The sequence below is a fragment of the Furipterus horrens genome, unplaced genomic scaffold, assembly GCF_987537825.1.
Source record: "Furipterus horrens unplaced genomic scaffold, mFurHor1.1.pri manual_scaffold_2, whole genome shotgun sequence".
In the NCBI taxonomy this organism is placed as follows: Eukaryota; Metazoa; Chordata; class Mammalia; order Chiroptera; family Furipteridae; genus Furipterus; species Furipterus horrens.
In genome coordinates this window covers 37,844,651-37,864,006 of record NW_028327172.1, presented here as the reverse complement: position 1 = coordinate 37,864,006, position 19,356 = coordinate 37,844,651, and the positions used below count along the sequence as shown (strand labels likewise).

The 19,356-nt window shown below is 42.3% G+C and overlaps 1 non-coding gene across 1 annotated transcript; it reads left to right on the top strand.

The window, feature by feature from the left end:
• The first annotated feature begins 13,283 nt into the window (after nucleotides 1-13,283).
• On the top strand, nucleotides 13,284-13,386 carry LOC150018165 (U6 spliceosomal RNA). Its single transcript, XR_016509401.1, has one exon. It is a non-coding gene; the product is annotated as a U6 spliceosomal RNA (small nuclear RNA).
• Nucleotides 13,387-19,356: the final 5,970 nt, after the last annotated feature.

The following is a 19,356-nucleotide window of genomic DNA, read 5'->3' as shown; positions in this document are numbered from 1 at the left end:
GTGTCCCATTTTCTGATACTAAAAAGCAGAATGCCCCCAAACACCACACGAATGCACCAGAGGATCAAGACTGGCCCCTAGGCCTTTTCTCAGAGATGAGGTTTCTCTTTATGGGGAAATGGCCTTTCTGTTCCAGGATACATGATGACAAAATCAGCTACAGGTGACTGATGACCCCTTGGGTCATTCATTCAGCAGACATTTATGGAGTGCCCAGACTGTTCCAGAGGTGACAGGGCCAGTAGCTTCATGGAGCTATTACATTTAGTGGAGAAAAATCAAAGAGAACATGGATATCTATCCAGCTCAGGATCAGCTCCCCTCACAAATGGAAGATGCTGGCTGAGAAGAGCTGGCCTGTGTGTCTTTCTCAGAGCTGCAGTCAACCACGTTACCTAATATTTAGCCCCTACTCACTACCATTCCCTGGCTGGTTTGGCTCAGTGGATTGAGCGTCGGCCTGCGAGCTAAGTGTCGCTGGTTCGATCTTCCAGTCAGGGCACATCAGAGAAGGAAAACTCTGATTCCAAAAAACCTCCGCTGCCTTGCGGCATACCTCTTCAGGGGAAAGGCTAAGGGAGTAAACCCCGACAGAAAATCCGGAGCCGGAGTCCCTAAGGCGGTTTGACGTTGTAGTCAACACCGGCAACTCCTGCGGCGCACCTGAAGCCAAGCTGTACTGACTCCGTCTTTCCCTTGGACCCTTCAGCTACGAAGAGAGGGGGGGTCTGCTGCATGGGCAACAGCAGACCCTCCATATCACCCTGCCCAGGCTCTGTAGCTTCAGCTTCACTGGAGAGGACACTCCAGCGTCATCGCAAGATGTCGATTCAACACGGGAGGAGACAGATACCGTGTCACTCCCGAGTCGGACGGCACAACCATTCTCGGCGGTGCAGATAGACTCTTAAGAAGCTACACCATCGTCTCTCGAGACGGACGACTGCCGACGACTCACTACCAGGTGAAGTACTTGCATAAATAGTATCTCATTTAATCTTTATGGGACCACGCCGAGGTTACTGTTAACTCCTGGGAAAAAATAATAACAGCAACCTCATGGGGTTGCTGCAAGTTAAATAAAATTAATACAGTAAAGCCCACCTGGCTCCTGGCAAGTGCCATATAAGTAGCTGCTGCTGCTGCTACTACTACTGTTGTTGTTAAACTAAAGAGTCTGTCCAAGTTTACACAGCTCATAAGGCAGAACCAGGCCTATCTGACACCAAAGTCCATGACCTTTCTGTCCACTCATCACATACAGAGGCACCACACATAGCAGACAAAAGTATAGCCCTCCAGGTTAGAAAGATAGAAGAGATTTGAATTCCAGCTCTGCCAGTGACCAGCTGTGTGCCTTGGACAAGACACTTGGCTTCTCTGAACTTTAGTTCGTGAATTTGTATATGGAAATAATAACAGTACCCACCTCCGGGTTAGTTTTAAAGGATTAAGTGTTATAAGACATAAAAGCTCTCAGTAAGTGTTTAATGCATTTAATTATTAAGACTCTCATCAACCATTGAAAGGGCAAGCAAAGACATAATTTAGCCCACATGAACTCTACGCTGGCAAAGAGGAGCTGCACCCCGTGGGGCTTCAGGTCCCCTCCTAGCATATGCCGATACACTGTCACAGGGCAGTTTTATTAGTAATTGAAGATTTTACTGAAGTGTGTGTGTTTCTTCCATTAAATTCACAAATGCTGTCCAGAAACTCTGTGAGTTTCCTGGACACTGAGAACTCCAGGGAAGTTAACAACAGTTTCAGAGATTTCAGCTTTAATGTAGGAAACCAGTGGACACACCTTGCAGTGACACTATTACTATTTTTGAAGGTCATAGGTTGGCTTTAATGCTAAAATCTGTGCATGGAGAGCACAGGGAACTGCCTGGCACTCCTGAGAGCCCCATATGCCCAGTAGATACCCTCTTGACATGTGCCTGCATCTAGAAACCAGGGGAGAAAGCACCAAGGTCAAGCGTCAGGGATGCACAGGGGTGAGTTCAAAGACATTGGCTGCTTCTGCTAGAAGTAAACTGGCTCCCATTGTCTTTCAGCTGAGACCCACTGTCTCAGCTTACTTTACTGAGACCCCTTCTCTAAGTCTGATTTTATTTTTTTTAAGCCTACAGTTGTTTTGGAGGATAAATACCAGTGACCCACTAATCAAATCCCTTGCAATAAATATCATCTTTTATTGAAAATGGCAGAACTCCTTGCTCAAAGCACAAGTGAAAGAGACCCAAAGTTTGAAGCATGGTGGCTTGGGCCTGACCAGAAACTCAGGGAGCACCCCGAACCTTCTACCTGCAAACACTTACATAGCTTACCATCTTCCCAGCACTATATTTGAAATGCTTTACTCATTTAGTCCTCACAGCAACACTGTGAGGTCAGTAACATTATCATCTTTATTCTACATTTGGCGAAACTGAGGTACAGAGAAGATAATAAGTAGCCCAAGATCAAACAGCTATAATCTGTTAAACCAAGATTTGAACACAAGGATTAGGCCCCAGAATCTCTGCTCTTGACCCGTGAGCTGGATTTGGGCCTCTGCTGTTGTGTACAAGCAGGGGCAAGTGACTGGGACCTCAGAACTCTGAAAGGAAGCTCAAGCAGCACTTGGGGACAGGAGAAGGAAGACGATGGACATGAACTTGACATTAGAAACTGAGCACTAGAATTGGCTTCTTTCTTTTCATGTTTTCTTGTTTGTGATGGCAGATGGGGGTTGGTTTAAGATCACTCGCTAGTTTCAACCCTCAAAAAGGTCACCTCAGGGCTCTGGTCCTGGCTCAGTTCATCCAAATTTTCAAGAAGAGTTGACCTTGCCCACCCAAAGGTCCAAGTTCAATTCCAAGACCACCTTGGGCATCTGTGGAAGTTCCCAAAACCTTCACTTAGGCCTACGTAAATTACATTAATTGCAGCCTAAGGCATCTGCCTCCCATTCTTCAGTGACCTTGCCCCACCACCTAAGAAACCAAGCTTAGTCAAACTCACTTAGCTCCCAGCTCACAGGAGGGATGGAGAACGGGACGTTTTGTTGTTCCCAGCCGGGGCCCACATCCGGCTTTTCAACAGGACTGTTTCTAGGTGTACCACTGAGGCACAGTGGTCCAGGGAGGAGAGTCTGCTCCCCACACAGCTCACTGGTGCCAATGATTGCAGAGGTGCAGAGCCGGAGAGAGTCAAGAAAGAAGTCAGCCTTTGTACCGGGTCTTGAGGGGAAGCACTTCCTGGCCAGCTCCACCCCTGACCATAGAACCAGCTGGACTCTGCTGGTGCATTCTAGCCCAGGCCTGGGGGGTGGGGGGGAACCTTCACAGTCAAAAAGTATTTTCTGGCTGCTCTGTGCATGTGTACTGTCTTCTCCTGCCACCCCCAACAAGTTCTTGAGCTATTAAAGAACCTTGTCATAGAAGATGATATTTTAAACATTTATCTCAAAAAGTAACAATTAGTCACATTGACTGATGGCTTGGTTAATGAACTAGCTGGAAGGTGTTAGTGAACTATGTGACTCATCTCCACCCATCAGCTACCCTCAAACAGAAGCAGGAGAATCTGCGAGGCGGAGACCAGAATTAGACTGCCAAGCGCCCACTCTGAGCCAGGCTCACTGCCCATGTCATCTTGTTTATTTGGCACAACGACCCTGAGAGGAAGCACTTAGAAAGGAGAAGGCATGTATAAGGCTGTGGTATTCTGGAAGAGGCCTTCTTGGGGGACTTGGATCATCTTGGCAAATACATCATGCTTCCTTAGTCTTTCTGGCTCAGAAAACTCACAAGTTGGAACAAAGGGCAGGCCCAATTCTCTGGGACAGATTCATGGGAACCAAGCTCAAGAGCTGGTGCTGACGTGGCTACGGCAATGAGAAGAGCACACATCACTTGGACCTGCACAGTGCATTGTTGCTCTATGGATACTGAAAGTCAAATTATTCTTCAATGACCACTAGAGAGTATGGAATCAGAAGTGGGGGTGGCCACTCCGGGGGATCCACAGTAGAGCTCAGAGGACTAATTCCAGTTCATCTACTGAGTGTCAGCATACGGGTCCCCTTCTATGGGAAGCTTCCCTGTCCCCACCACGCTGCTCTATGCTCCCAGAATGCACAGTCCTCCCACAGGTCTGACCACACTGCCCAGCAGTCTCCACAATCGCACAACAGTCTGCTTACCCACTGCATATCACAGTCCTATGAGACAAGGAGGGAGCCTTATTCCTACCGTGTCCCCATCACCTGCTATCTAGAGGGTGCTCAGGAAATGTTTGCTGGGACGTGAAGATTATGAAGCTTCGGAACAGGATGCCTTCCTCACCGGGCAGCTGCCTGTACGAGTCTGTCAGCTTCGGGTCCATTCTTGTCCGGGATGCATGCTGACATCACTGCTTTGTTTGTTCTTCAAACAAAACATTTGCTGCTGTGAGTTCGTTTCCTACTCACAAAATAATAACCACATACCCTCCCAAGAGCGTAGCCAAGTCATCTCCACTAAAGGTTTGAGTATATTCAGACACACAATCAGTTCCATGTGACCTTCAGGGTCACTCCACCCATGGTATCTGTTGTATTTGAGGAGTTATCAGTACTTAGTTCTCGGACAGGAAAAACACTGTCTAATGATAGGGTACTGGTTAAATAAACTATATCTTCTTACAATAGAATATTGTGTAGCCAACGCAATGATGTTTACAAAGTGGTTTTAATAAATATTATGGGAGATTAACTATGTTAAAAATTTGTGTATATAATATGATTTTATCTATGTAAATAAAACCAAAGATAAAATCCTGGAAAAGGTATATTAAATTGTTAAAAGTAGCCACTTATACATGGTGAGTTAATAGGTGATTCCCCCTTTTTCTTTATGCTGTATGTTTTTCCCAATTTATAATAAAGATGATGTTGCTGTTATAATTAAGTAAAACAGTAAACTTTAAGGAAAAAATTCATGAAAAGAACATGTTCCATTTCTCTAAAAGTATATTGCTATTTATTTTATATCCTATGGTCAATTTTTTTGTAGGTTATAGAGAAACTGAACTGAAAAAAATGTCTCCTCCCTCCCATATCCCAGGCAAAAGAAATGGCCCAGTGTGTCTTGAACCAGGGTCTAACTCCATGCCTGGGTTCCTTTCCTGCTCCTATCACCCTCTTTTCACCCCAGATGCTTTCCTGGGACACCCCTGGTTAACACATGCTGCAATCCTTTTGGCATGGGGAATGTGTTGCTCATTGGGAATGTGTAAAGATGATAAAATACATATAATGCTTCCACTGAAGGACTAGGTAGTTGCTGACGTGACTTCAAACCCATGATGCTTCAACCAAATATCTTTTATGTAGCATTTTTAAAACTTTAGTGTTCTTTTATGGAGGTGAGAGTCACAAAACATAAAATTAACCATTTGAAGGTGAAAAATTCAGTGGCATTTAGTACATTCATGATGTTGTGTAACCACTGCCTCTATCTAGTTCCAAAATGTTTTCATCACCCCAACAGTCTACCCATAACAGCTGCTCCCCATTCCCCTCTCTCCTCAGCCCCTAGCAATACCAATCTGCACCCATCTCCACCTATTCTGGGTATTTCATATCAGTGGAACCATGTGAAAGTTTGAATCTGGCTTCTTATACTTAGCATAATTTTTTCAAGTTCCATTCCCTTTTGTAGCCAAATCATATTTTGTTGTATGAATCTACCACATTCTGTTTATCCACTCACCCAATGATGGGCATTTAGTCAATCTTCACCTCTTGACTATTGTGAATAGGGCTGCTGTGAACATATATGCACATGTACTTGATCCCTATATAATATTAGTGAGCTTATAGTCTAAGATAAATAACTATGTTCATTATCTCAAAGCTTCCATCTGGGGACCCCCACATTCAGGAGCAAACTAGGACAAAGTCCCCAGCAAGTCAGCAAGATTAAAAGGGTTGTAGACTGAGAAATAATCACCCACAGAAAGCCTTGAATTGCAGGTGGCTTTCAGGAACAAATTAGTGGGAGAAAAGGGGGGCTGACAGAGAATAAGTAATTACTACTACACATCTCTGGGAGTGTCATTTAATCAAGCAAAGTGCTGGCAATAGAATTAGCTACATTCTACCTTTTCATGTTATTCATTATATATGCCTGAGAGTACGTCTCATTGTGTCTCTGTAGCACCTCAGGGTGCAGCTCTGGCTGGGCCCCCAGACATGTTCAAAAACAGTGCCACAAAACTCAGCTGACCACCAACTCCCAGATGCTCCAAGGCTCACCAGCCAGCCTTTCCATACCCTCAGGGAATTGGCTTTGTCCAAGCAAAGAGGGTAAGCTAGTCATCATACTACCCCTATTTGTGTCTCTTGGACACAATGGGCAGCAGGATACCAATTAGGGAACACAGAAAGGGAGTGCAGTATGATGGTCAGAAGTCCAGATGCTGGAGCCGCAAAGATGCCAGCCTGTGGTTGAACCCTGGTTGTTTCTTACTAGCTGTGTGGGCTTGTGAAAGCACAACCATTCTGAGCCTCAGTTTCCCAAATGTCAAATTGGGGATAGTGACAAGTATTGATCTCATTCAACTGCTATGAAAATTAAAAAGAGAAAGTAGGGAACCTTGATGTAAGATCTCAATAAATGTTAGCTAGAGTGGTACTAGAAACAAGATTATAGCCCCTGGCCAGCAAATTGCAAGAGCCCCAGCTGCCTCTCCCAGGAAGGCCCCAGGAGGCTAATTTAAGTCCTTTAGTCTCTCTCAGGCAACTGCTTCTCCAGCCTTGGTCACACACAGTCCCATAGACTCCCCAACCCAGCTTAGGCTGATGTCACCAAGTCCATGGCACCATCCATTCTTCAGGGGCACAGACTGTCTCAGGCTTCACTTGGTCACCTGCAGCACCTGAAATCCAGCCCTCACACACCAAGCAGGGCACAGAGGCCAACACTGGGATAACTCCCACAGGGAGATGGGGCAAGAGGGCTATCAGCTCTTTGGGCTTCTTGCTTTCTTTTTAAGGAATAAAGTTTATGTATTTTTAAATAAGTACATTTAAAGATATTGAGCTAACAATCATTAATACGTGCATATGGCAAAAATTAATACAGGGATGAGTAAACTCTGGAAAACATAGAATCTAATCTAAGGGACTGTCTAGACCTGTGACTGTGATTTACACACTATTCCCTCGATGTCATTGGATTTCTTTAACTCAATGCCATATTCACCAAACAGCCCTTCCCTTATTCACACTCACTCTGAGCCCAGTGCTATGTTAAGCATTGAGAGATACAAAGGTGAGAAAGGAATGATCTCTGTCTTCCTCACATTCAGGGGAGAAGGCGGGTGTATCAACCAATAGCACAAGGGAAGGAGTGGCATGAGGGAACTCCTTCAGATATTTATGTCAGTGGTGTTTCCGGGTTGGGCTTAAAGAGCCTTGAAATACCTGGACTCTGAGCTGATGAGACTCCATTAAGGAAATTGGTCAAAACAGATAATCTGGGGTTAGAGCTTTGCAAGATGCTGGTGTATTGTCAGGGCATCACAATATCATGATATGCATGTTGATGATGTCATGATATGTGCAGTGGTGCTCTGAGGCTGTCACATTATAATAGCAGTGTTATGGCATGGTGGTGGTGTGAAGTGGAGCCTGGTTTTAATGTCACAGTGTGGAGTTTTGCTGGTGCCAAGTCCTACTTTGTCATGGTGTAATGTTCTGGTGATATGCTGATGCAGTTACGTCACAGTATTATGGTGTCAGTTTGCCAGGATGTCACAGGGCTATGGTAACTTTGATGTGATCTGGCTGTGTAAGCTTGCAACATGGAGTGGCAGTGGGGTATGTATGATGTTGCCTTTCTTGCATATTTTCTCTGTAAGGCACCCATATCACAGCCTTTTTGTGCTGAGGAGCAGTAGATCGCACCTCAGCACTATACTGGAGCATTTTAGACAATGAAATCATCAACAAAGAGCACAGAAATGCAAAAGAAAACATAGCACTGTCTGGAATGTGGAAAGGACACTTGTTTACAGTACAAGAGTTGAAATGAGAAGGCAGAGCATTAACTTAATTCAACCTCAGCAGGGAACACACACATCAGGTGACTCAAATTCTTCTCTACAGATGACATGAAAGCACCTTGAATATTGATGTTGGGGTTACAAATAAATTTTAGCCAGCAAGCAAATTTGCAAACACAGAATCTGCAAATAAGAAAGATGGATTATAGCTAGAAGGAACATATATAGAGACTTACAAGGCAGAAGGAATCATTCTAAGTGTTTTACATGTACTAACCTATTTAATCCCACAAACAACACAATGAAGCAGCTGTTACTATTGCCTCATTTTATAACTCAGGAAATGGAGGCAAAACAAAGTGAAGGATCTTGCTGAAGGTCCCACAGCCAGGAAATGACAAAGCCAGGATGTGAACAAAGGTAGTAATTGCCAGCATGGGAGTCTGGTAAGCTTTCCTGATACTTCTGCCCAGGCTGATCTTCCACCTGTCATTTGGTGACCTCCACTGAAGCTTCTACTGTTGGTCTTGTCATTATTGACACATCCACCTTGGCTGCCCTGCCTGACTGAGAAGCGGCCTCTCTTCTGACCATTGGATTATTGAATTGCCACTTTCTTATGACACTCTTTCAAAAGTTTTTTTTCTTGTGGGCTAGGGAAGAGTGTTGCATTGTATCCTCAAGACAAGTCATTAAGGCGAGGCGCATGGTGCCATCCTCACGGTTCAGCAAGGGTTCAGGTACCTACTTGAGAATGATTTCCTGATGTTCTGAGCCCTTTGTCTACTGCTGTATATGCACAGAGAGGGGAGGGGGGATGGAAGAATGGCTACAAGTACCAGCTTTGACATCTGAGAGATCTGTGTGACCATGGAAAGGTTAGAAACCACTCTATCCCTCCCTTTCAATGCTGTAAAGTAAAAGTGATATTACCAGCCTTATGATAATAGTGATAAAGTAAGGGTGATAATAGTACCTGCTTTATAAGGTGGTTGAGAAACAAGAAAATTTATACAAAAGACTTCTTACAATGCCTAGTACCAAGAAGTGCTCAATAAGAAGCATCTTACTTTTCTTCCCACTTTTATTTCACAAATATTATTGTTAGTGTCTGGGCCTACCATCATCAATTCTGAAGGTCTTTTGTAGTTTCTCACAGAGTTTTGACACTTTCAAAATCAAATAGGACTCTTGATGGTTTGTACATATTGCCTAAGCTCCAAAAGAGGGCATATAATTGGATATATTTACCCCCACCTTTACCATAAAATTTCCAGACACATTCAGGAACTTTAGGAAGGTGACAGCAATGTTGGTATAATGTTTTATCTTTTTTAATTACTCCACAAAAAAGACAGGCTAAGATAGAAAACTCAAAATTCTACAGACATCTACAGCAAAACAAAAATCCATACTAGTGCCAAAATATGAACAGTTGAGAAAAAAACTACAAATATCACCCAGACCATGTGACATCAACAAGAGTATAGGGGAAGCAAAGAAGACATAGGATTTATGTTGAACTTGATGTTCAGATAACCCCAAATTTCCAATAGATATGCCTGAGGCAGGGGAAACACAATTTGAGAAAAACAGCTGTAAACTTCAGGGGCCTTGCAGGCTTCAGTTCATGATCACAAGATCAAAGAATGCTGGAGAAGGCTAGGTTCTATGAACTCTTAGAACTTACAAGAGCTCCCAGGATAAAGGCCTGCACTGGATAGGAATTGCTCGGGGTAGAATCTAATTTCATAAGACAAGACATTAGGAAAAAAGGAAAGAAAAGGTTGCCTTGGTTGGTGTGGATCAGTTGGTAGGAGCATCGTCTTATAAACCGAAAGACCACAGGTTCAATTCCCAGTCAGGGCACATGTCTGGGTTGCAAGTTAGGTTCGCCCCTCCCCTACTCCATCGGGGCACACACAAGAGGCAACCAATTGATGTTTCTTTCCCTTGCTCTCTCCCTCCCTTCTCTTCTCTCTAAAATCAATTAGCATGTCCTCAGTTGAGGATAAAAAAAGGAAAGGAAAAACTGGAGGAGGTTAACTGAGCCAGCAGATGTTAGAGTATATAAGCCATATATTTGAACACTTGGTAAGAGCAAAAGAATAGTGAACTCCAGAGCTATAGAGCTAGGAAAACAATCTTGGCCCATTCTCCTTGCCAAAATGAATAGAATAACTCATGCCCTTTAAGCATTAGCAGCAAAAAAGGATTGTGCTTCAATTCCACACAAAATTATTTTAAGAAAGAAAAAATGAGCAAGAAAATATCCCCACAGACAATCAAGTGTGCTGGAAATAAATACTAAAAATGCAAAGAAAAAGAGAAAGAAAACCCCAGGCACAGATGGCTGCCCTGGTGAAATCTATCAAAACATTTTAAAGACATAATGCCAATCTTACTAAACCTCCTTTTCAAAATAGAATATTGTTGGTAACAAAACCTTACAAAGACATTAGACATTATAGATTAATACCCCCATTAATAAAGATATAAAAAGCTTGGAAATATGCAACTAAGATACAACAATATATAAAAACAATAAAATTTCCTGACCAACTAAGAATTATCTCAGGAATGCAAGGTTGGCTTAACTTTCAAAAAGCAATTAATGTTACTATATTAACCAAAAAGAAAAGGAGAAAAATCTATGATTATTTCAGTAAATGCAGAAAAATCTTCTTATAAAATTCAATATATATTCATAATTAAGTTTAAAAAAAACTCTTGGCAAGCTAGGAATAGAATAGGAATTCCTTAATCTCTGTGTTAATATGGGTCTTTTGAAAAGCAGATAACACACAAGAAATTTATTAGAGGAAATGCTTGTGAGGAAAAGGTTTAGAAGAGACTTATTAGGTCTAGGTACAAATCTGACCCCAGATGAAGGAGGAGGGAATTAGAGGGCAAGTGGTTTAGAAGCATCTGAAACTTCAGTGCAGCTTTTAGAGACTTAGGCAAAGCCATCAGGGAGTTCACAAGCCAAAGTCACCCACCAGACCAATTTCACATCTGCTAGGCATTGGCTGGGGGAAGTCTGTGGGAAGTATGGCCTCACCGCAAACAAAAGTATTGGATTTCAGAATGCAACTGTTGGGTTCTCAGTCTTTAAGTTTCCCACACTTGGAAATCTTAAAGATACATTTTCATAGCTACCAAATTGTTGAAGGGTACCTGTGGAAAATCTAAAATTAACCTCAGTCTTAATGGTAACACCTGGAACAGGAATAAGTTGAGGCTGTCTACTCTTACCACTTCTATTCTGCATTGTACTGAAGGTCTTGGCCAATGTAAAATAACAAGAAAAATGTATAAAGATTGGAAAGACATAAATGCAGGAATTTAACAAGATTTCAGGCTATAACATAAAAAAAAAAAGAACCCCACATTTTTACATGCTAGCCACAGACAATTGGAAAACTGAAAAATAGCATTTACAATAGCATCAAAAAGCAAAATTATCTAGGGGTAAATTTAACAACATATATGCAAGCACTCTACACTGAACACAATAAAATATCTCTAAGAAATTATAGACTCAAATATATGGAGAGACATAACATGCTCTTGTATTGGAAGGCTTGATATGGTTAACAGGTCAATTATCTCAACACTGATTTATAGATCTAATACAATCCTGTTATAAGCTGAATTGGGTCCCCCAAAAATCATATGTTGAAGCCCTGACTCCCAGTCTCTCAGAAAGTGACTCATCTAGAGACAGGACCTTTAAAGAGGCGACTAAGTTAAAATAAAGCTATTGCAGTGAGCCCTAATCCAATCTGACTGGTATTCTTACATTTTAAAGAGAGCATTTGGACACACCAAGGATGCCCACACACAGAGGAAAGGCAGTGGGAAGACACAATACGAAGGTAGCCAGCTGCAAGCCAAGAAGAAACTAAACTCACTGACACCATGACCTTGGATGTCCAGCGCCCAGAATGTGAACATTCCTAAAACTCAAAGGTTTGGTAATACTATTTGTCAATGATATACAGCAATTGGAACATTCATACATTTTTGGAGTATTTTTAATAGTATAACACTGGAAAAATAATTGTCTTTTTTCTTATTTTTTTAAAATTTAATTGAGAGATAATCAACATATAATATTATATTAATGTACAACATAATTATTTGATATTTTCATACATTGTGAAATGATCTCCATAATAAGTCTAGTTAACATATGTCACCATACATAGTTATAATTTTTTCATGTGATGAGAATTTTTAAGATCTCTCTTAACAACTTTAAAAAATACAATACAGTCTTATTATAGTCACCATGCTATATATTACATTCCTAGGACTTACTGATTTTTTTTACTGGAAGTTTATACTTTTTGACTATCTTCACTCATTTTGCCCCCCTGCTACCAATCTGTTCTCTATATTTAAGAGTTCAGGAGTTGTGTTTGCTTGTTTTAGATTCTGTATCTAAAAGAAATCATTCAATATTTATCATTCTCTGCCTGACTTATTTCACTTAGCATAATACCCTCAAAGTCCATTCATGTTGTAGCAAATGGCAAAATTTCCTTATTTTTTATGGCCGAGCAAGGGAACCACAGGGATGTCCTCTTAGCTACAAAACAGGAAATTACCTGGTCTCTTCAATGCCAGGGAATAAAAAGAGAGCTGGGGAATCTATCAGCTGAAAAGATTATGAGAAATATCAACCACTTGCCATGTGTGAATCTTAGTTAGATTCAACTGAAAAAAATTACAGAAACAATTGTGGAAATCTGAACACTGAGTAAAAAATCCATTAACTGCAGAGAAGTCACCTAAAATGTATCTTTTTGTTGCTTTAGGCAGCCTCACTTTTGCTGGGGCTGGATTACATGTTCATACAAATGCTCCCCTCAGTGTGGCATGCTGACAGAACCCTCATCTGGAGAGGCTGCCAAGCCTTCATGCTGGACACTGGCAGCCCAGGCCACCTTCCCAGGCTAAAACAGCTTTTCCTAAAATCTGGCCTAAGGCATTCTGCCAACCCACAATCAGGTGGTGGGCATATGCCCTGCTGGCCTATCCAGTAACATATTTCAAACGCTCAGGTAGCTCAATCACCTGTCCCACCAAGAAGTCCTCTACGGCCTGGCCTGGCCTCTCCATAGGTTTCTAGACACAGAGAATAAGAGAGAGAGAGAGAGAGAGAGAGAGAGAGAGAGAGAGAGAGAGAGAGAGAGAGAGAGAGTAGCAGTGTCTTATAAGAATAGGCAAGGAAGCAATGTCTGCTTCAGTAGCACATATCCTAAAATTGGAATGATACAAAGAAGATTAGCATGGCCCCTGGGCAAAGATGACATCAAAATTCATGAAATATTCCATATTTAAAATATATTTTTAAAAAGATAGGCACCATATATCTACCCATCACCTGCTCTGTCAGGCATCACATCCAAGCCTCACAATGACCCTGAAAGAAGGTATTATTATCCCATTTTACAGAAGAGGAAATGGATGCAGAAGTTTTAAGTAACTTAATGAAAGCCACACAGCTTGTAAATAAATGGCAGAGCTGGCATCTAAATCCAGGTCTATCTGCTTGCAAAGCATGCTTATTTAACCACTACACTGAATTGCCTTCTCAGCAGCAATAGTCGCTATTTGATCAGTGTTTGCTGGGAGGTACATGAGGAATTCAGGCATTCCGCCCATGTCTCCCCTTCCACATCTTCATTATGTTCCAATGTTGAGCAACCCCTCTGCTCCAGGTGGGGGGCGGTGGGGGGGGGGCGCTGCGGGGCTGAAGGATGCATTCCACTAGGCCTGGAAAAATACAAACACATCTGGAAGGAAGTTGCTGCTGAGGAAACCATACTCCCCCCAGAGTATGGACAGGATGGTGTGTCTATAAATAATCTTAAGAGTGTGAACAGATTCTCTCTCCTGGGGCTCCCTTTGCAAAAGGTTGATGGTAATTGATGAGGCTACAGGGACATGCCAATCCTTCTGCTCTTAGAACCAGGTGTGGTTATTTAAAGAAATGTCACTTTTCCAGCCCTCCCTCCCTATCTCTGCCAGAAGCTCAGAGATCAGCAAATATCAATTTACTGCTGCCCCGGGGCACAGGCAATGATCCACCTATATTCCCCTCTGCCTACAAAATAGGCTCAGGCTCCTGCTCTGGCTGAGAGTTGCTTCTTCTTTGGAAATTGGGAGAGAGAGAGAAAGATCACAGATTTGCCCTCTTTTTAGGCAGAGGGAGATCAAGTGACCTTCCTGGAACCATATCACAAACCACCAAATCAATAAAACTGGAGTTCTGACACTGCCCCTCTCATATTGGGGGAAAGAAATTGACCGCTGGACCAGAAGTGAGAACTATGTACACTGACCCCAGTTAGACCATTTTAGGTAATTGGTGTCTGAGTGTCAGTTTCCGCGTCTGTAGAAAGGAGGATAGTCTTCCCTCACATGCTAGACACAAAGGGTTTTTGAAAAGAATAAATTAAGTGATGGAGTAAACTAACCTTTTGTGTGACAGATCATTATTATTATAGCCATTATTTTTTAAAAGATTTTACTTATTCATTTTCAGAGAGAGGAAGGGAGGGAGAGAAACATTGATGTGGGAGAGGTACATCAATCAGTTACCTCTCGCACACCCCCAACTGGGGACCTGGCCCAAAATCCAGGCATGTGTGGGAATCAAACTGGTGACCTTTGGCTTGCAGACGGGCACTCGATCCACTGAGCCACACCAGCCAGGGCTAGAGCCATTACTACAATGCAGTCCTATATGCCACTGTTAGGAGTACTGATGATGGGTCTCAGAAAGCACCTTACAAGTGTACTGCCAGCACTCACGTGGCCTTGCTAGTCAGTGGCAAGAGCAAGGTCAAAATGTAGCACACAAGTTTGATTTCTCAGGGCATCTGAATTGTGGGTGAAGGTTATTTTGTTTTTAACAAGGTTTATACAAATAAAAACTATTTTACAGCTAAATAAAATGCTTTTAGGAATCAGAGGGCAGAGCTACATTATAAGTTGGCTTGAGGATCTACCCAGAATTACTGGATCTCAACCAGCAATGGATAGAAAATTGTCATGCTCCTTCCTTGCTGGGGATGAAAGACCACACCAAAGTCTCCCCCACTGTCAAGATGCCTGAGCTGACTATGCAGAGAGGCCAGAGGGAGAAAAAGACTAATGAGTGGCAAGACTGATGTTCTGGCTTCTTCTGGGGCTCCATGCTGACACTTCTACCTATAGCACCCTTGTGCAGTAGATCTTCTGGGTGCTATGCACCCTGTGCAGCTCCCACAGGTGACCTCTTTCAGCCCTATCAAGTGGGAAAGTTGACCTATAAACAACAGACCTGGGATTTGAAACCAGGTCCATCTGCTTCCAAAGGGCCATAACATCCTCCCAGTCTATAATTAGTTTCCATTGCAGGGAAGTCCAATAGAGTCAACAGGACTTCCAGGTCAAAAGGAACTTCCCTTTTGTCAGACATCTCCACTCACCTGGCCCTTTTGTGCTTCCATGGGGTAGGCTTGTATTTTGAAAGTAAAGTCCTAAAGCTGCCCCCTTTAAAGAGGGCATCAGGGCGAACTGACCAGGGTAGTGTCTGTCCCTCTTAGTCAGGATGGGAGCCTTCTTCCTTTCCTAAGAAGTTCTAAGCACCGCCGCCCCAAATCCATTGAAATCATGTACAAAAAAAGTAACTTTGCTTTCTTTCCTTAGAAGGAGGTGTTTTAGAAAAAGTTCTACTTACCTGGTTTTGTATTAGGAAGAAACATAAACAATAATTTTATAAGCCATAATAAATAACAGGTAACATTCATGAGCACTTTTATTTATGTCACAATTTATGCTGAATAATTTACATGGGTTATCTCAACTGATTAAACAAGATTTTTTTTATCCCTATTTTACAGATGAGGGACTGACTCAGAATAGTCTACCCAAGACCACACAGGAGAGAGGCAGCTTCGATTCAACACCTGGGTATTTATTCTGAGCAAAAGCTCCCATAGAACCTGAAGCCCCACGTCGGCTATATGGTAGGCTCCAGGCTTTCTTCTAAAGAACCTACTTAATGTCCTTTAAAAATTTATTTTCTTGGATAAACAAAATGTGATATACCCATACAATGAAATATTATTCAGTCATTATAAAGAGTGAAATATTGATACATGCTACCACATGGATAAACCTTGAAGACATTATGTGAAGTAAACCAAACCAAAAAACCCCACAAATATTTCATAATTCCACTTACATGATATATCTAGAAAAGGAAATTTATAGAAGCAGAAAGTATGATTCAGGTTACTAAGAGCTGGGGGAAGAGGAAAACAGAAATTTATTGCTTAATGGGTACCAAGTTTCTGCGTAGGTTGGTGAAAAAGTTTTGAAAATAGTGGTAATGATGGCACAACATTGTGAATGTAATTAAGGCTACTGCATTGTAAATGTAAAAATAAACTTGCAAATTATATGTTATATATATTTATGTGTTTTCATGTTATAAAAACTTTCTTTAAAAACCCATTTCCTACTTAACTTTCATTTTCTATTAACAAAAAAATAATTGATTTTTGTTGCTTGCAACTAAGAACCTGCCTGACCCACCATCTAAGGGGGAACCTATGCTCTAGAGAGTAAACAACAATTTGCCCATTACAGACTAGATTTGGGAAAGTGGCTTAATCTATAAATGTTGCTTAAGAAGGAAGCACATCTGGTCCAGAAAAAAAAAAAAAAAGACAGTTTGATGGGTTTAATTCTTTCTTTCAACCCAGCCCAGCATCACTCCCACTCCTACAGTCGTAGTTCTCCACCTTGCTGTGTATTGGAATCACCTATGGGATTTCAAACATTACTGACACCTGGGTCCCACCACCAGGCATTCTCATTCGATTATTGGGGGTATAGCCTGGGCATAATGAGATCTGGGTGCTGCCCAGGGCTGGGTGTCATTGCCCTACAATGGGGCTTGCTCTCCCAGGTTTTTAATGGCCTGCTGGGGACATGACTGACAGCTCTATCACCTTAGTCACTATTGTCACCAAAGAGGGTGAAGAAGGTTCTGATGCTCCACCAAGAGGTTCCCAATGAGCAGATGGGATTGAGTAGGCAGAGCTGACTTGTCACAAGAAGAGCTAAGGCAGTTGTTGCCTCAAGAAGTGCCTAACAAGGTGTGACAGTGACCCAGCTGGGACTTTGCTTCTCTATCTCCTGATTTCTGTTCTCCCTCAGGCTATGACCTGGGTTAAACATCTCCCCAGCTAGGCTCTTCCGAGTCCTGCAAGAAAGTGGGCTTCCAGTTTTGTGGTTTATCCTGAATATAGTCCTCATTGTTTCAAAATAAACACTTCTGAGTAGAGAAAAGTTGTCATCAGGTCTATGTTTAGAAAGATAGCTCTGACAATGCAGTTTTTACGAATACTATATCTTCCAGTCCACAAACTTTTACTGCATTTCTTTTAACTACCAATCACTGAGCTAGGGGCAGGAAATAAAAAATGATAATAAGGTGCAATCCCTCCTTTCCATGAACTAGTGGGGGTATAGGCTGGTAACCAATAGACAAAGGTGAAATGTCAGCCAAGGCTGTGCCTGAGGTATTATGGGAGGTTCAGAGGTAATTACTGAACACACAGAGGATGGGTGGGAGTCAGCCAGGTGTAGGAGAACTTCCAAGGCAAAGGGATTGGTGTGAACAAGGTTAGTTGAACAAAAACACGGGAGACCCTTACTGAGAGAGGAAACCACATTGCGAGGAGGAAAGCACAAGGTGTTACGGAGCATAGTGTACGGGAAAGGAGTCACAATAGCAAATCTTATATAGTGCTTACTATGTGGCTGGCTCTATTCTCTCTCTCTCTCTCTCTCTCTCTCTCTCTCTCTCTCTCTCTCTCTCTCCACTTTTACTTTATTTTTTTTTTCTCGGTTCTCATAGCAACCTAATGAGATAAGATGATCATCCCCATTTCAGATGAGAAAACCAAGTCATGGGCAGTATAAGTAACTGCCCAAAATCATACAGCAAGTGACAGGCTGGATCCAGATAAATATACTCATCACTGCCATGCTCGACTACCTCTGTGACAGATGACTGGAATAAGCCATGCTTAGGAGAATAGATGTAATCATGTAGGGAAAAGGGAGCCAATGAAGAATTTTACACAGAGAGTGGGAACGTTGCATGCATATAAAGACAGAGTTGAGGGGGAAATTTTGAGGGAAGAAGTGTCCACTGGTAACAGGAAAAAGAAAAGTCTGAACTAGGCCAAAGTACAATACTAAGTAAGGGTGGAAAGGAGAAAATGGCTTGAGAAAAATTCCAGTATCTGAATTAGTGGGACTTTGTGATTGATCAGAATTGGGTGTACAGGGTGGAGTCGAGAATGCCACCCAGCATTTAGGGGGAGGAATGATAGTCAGTGTTGGACATGCTGAGTTTGGGGTGTCCCAGCGGGGATGGAGGACAGTCAGTTGCATGTGTGGACTTCCCCAGTGACTGTGTGGCCAATGGCTTTGTGTGAGCATAATGGGAGAGGGGGCAGGAATGAATGCTACAACAGGCCCCATGGCCTGTCTTCCCCTGCCTCTGAGCGTCTCTGCACTATATTAGTTATTGTTATCTATCACACTCTCCAAGGTACTGAAACATTCATTTCTGGCTGACACAGCTATTTCTCTGAAAGCAGGCAAACTTATCAAACTCTATTCATTATTCTAATTTAATTTCTCTGCACCCAGAGTTAGAAGTGTCTTTTAAGCATAAAGTTATTCTAATCTGAAAGACACAATTGCTTCATATCATCGTGACAGGTCAATTTAAGAAGATAAGAGGCTGATAGCATAACTCCCAGGCACATTTCTAAGAGCTAAAACTCATTCCAGTGTTTGGGGTCTCTCAGGCAGTTTGCTGAAGTAGCAAAACTCCTTTGACTACTGCTATAGGTTCTGCTCAGGACATTTTAGCTAAAGAAATGGCCCCAAATACCAACTACCTCCTGGTATTCTCTCTAGCTTTCCCCATTTCTGTTGCAGACAGAAAAAGTGGCTCCTCGATTGCAGGAGACACAGCTTTCCATGTGCTTCCTTCCCAAAGTCTCCCCCAAGGAAGCCACTTTTTTTCTGAGTCAGCCCCCTATCAGCTCTGCCACTTCATCTCATCTCCAGCCTTCACTCTGTTAGTCCCCATTCATCACACCAGGAATGCATATCAACATTAATCATGCCATTGAAAGCCATGGTACCACAAAACTTTGTTATTGGCTCAGTGTGGCATCTCCCTCAGCCATCTTTATTTTTAAACAGATGTAAGAAATCTCGAGGTGGTGGAAA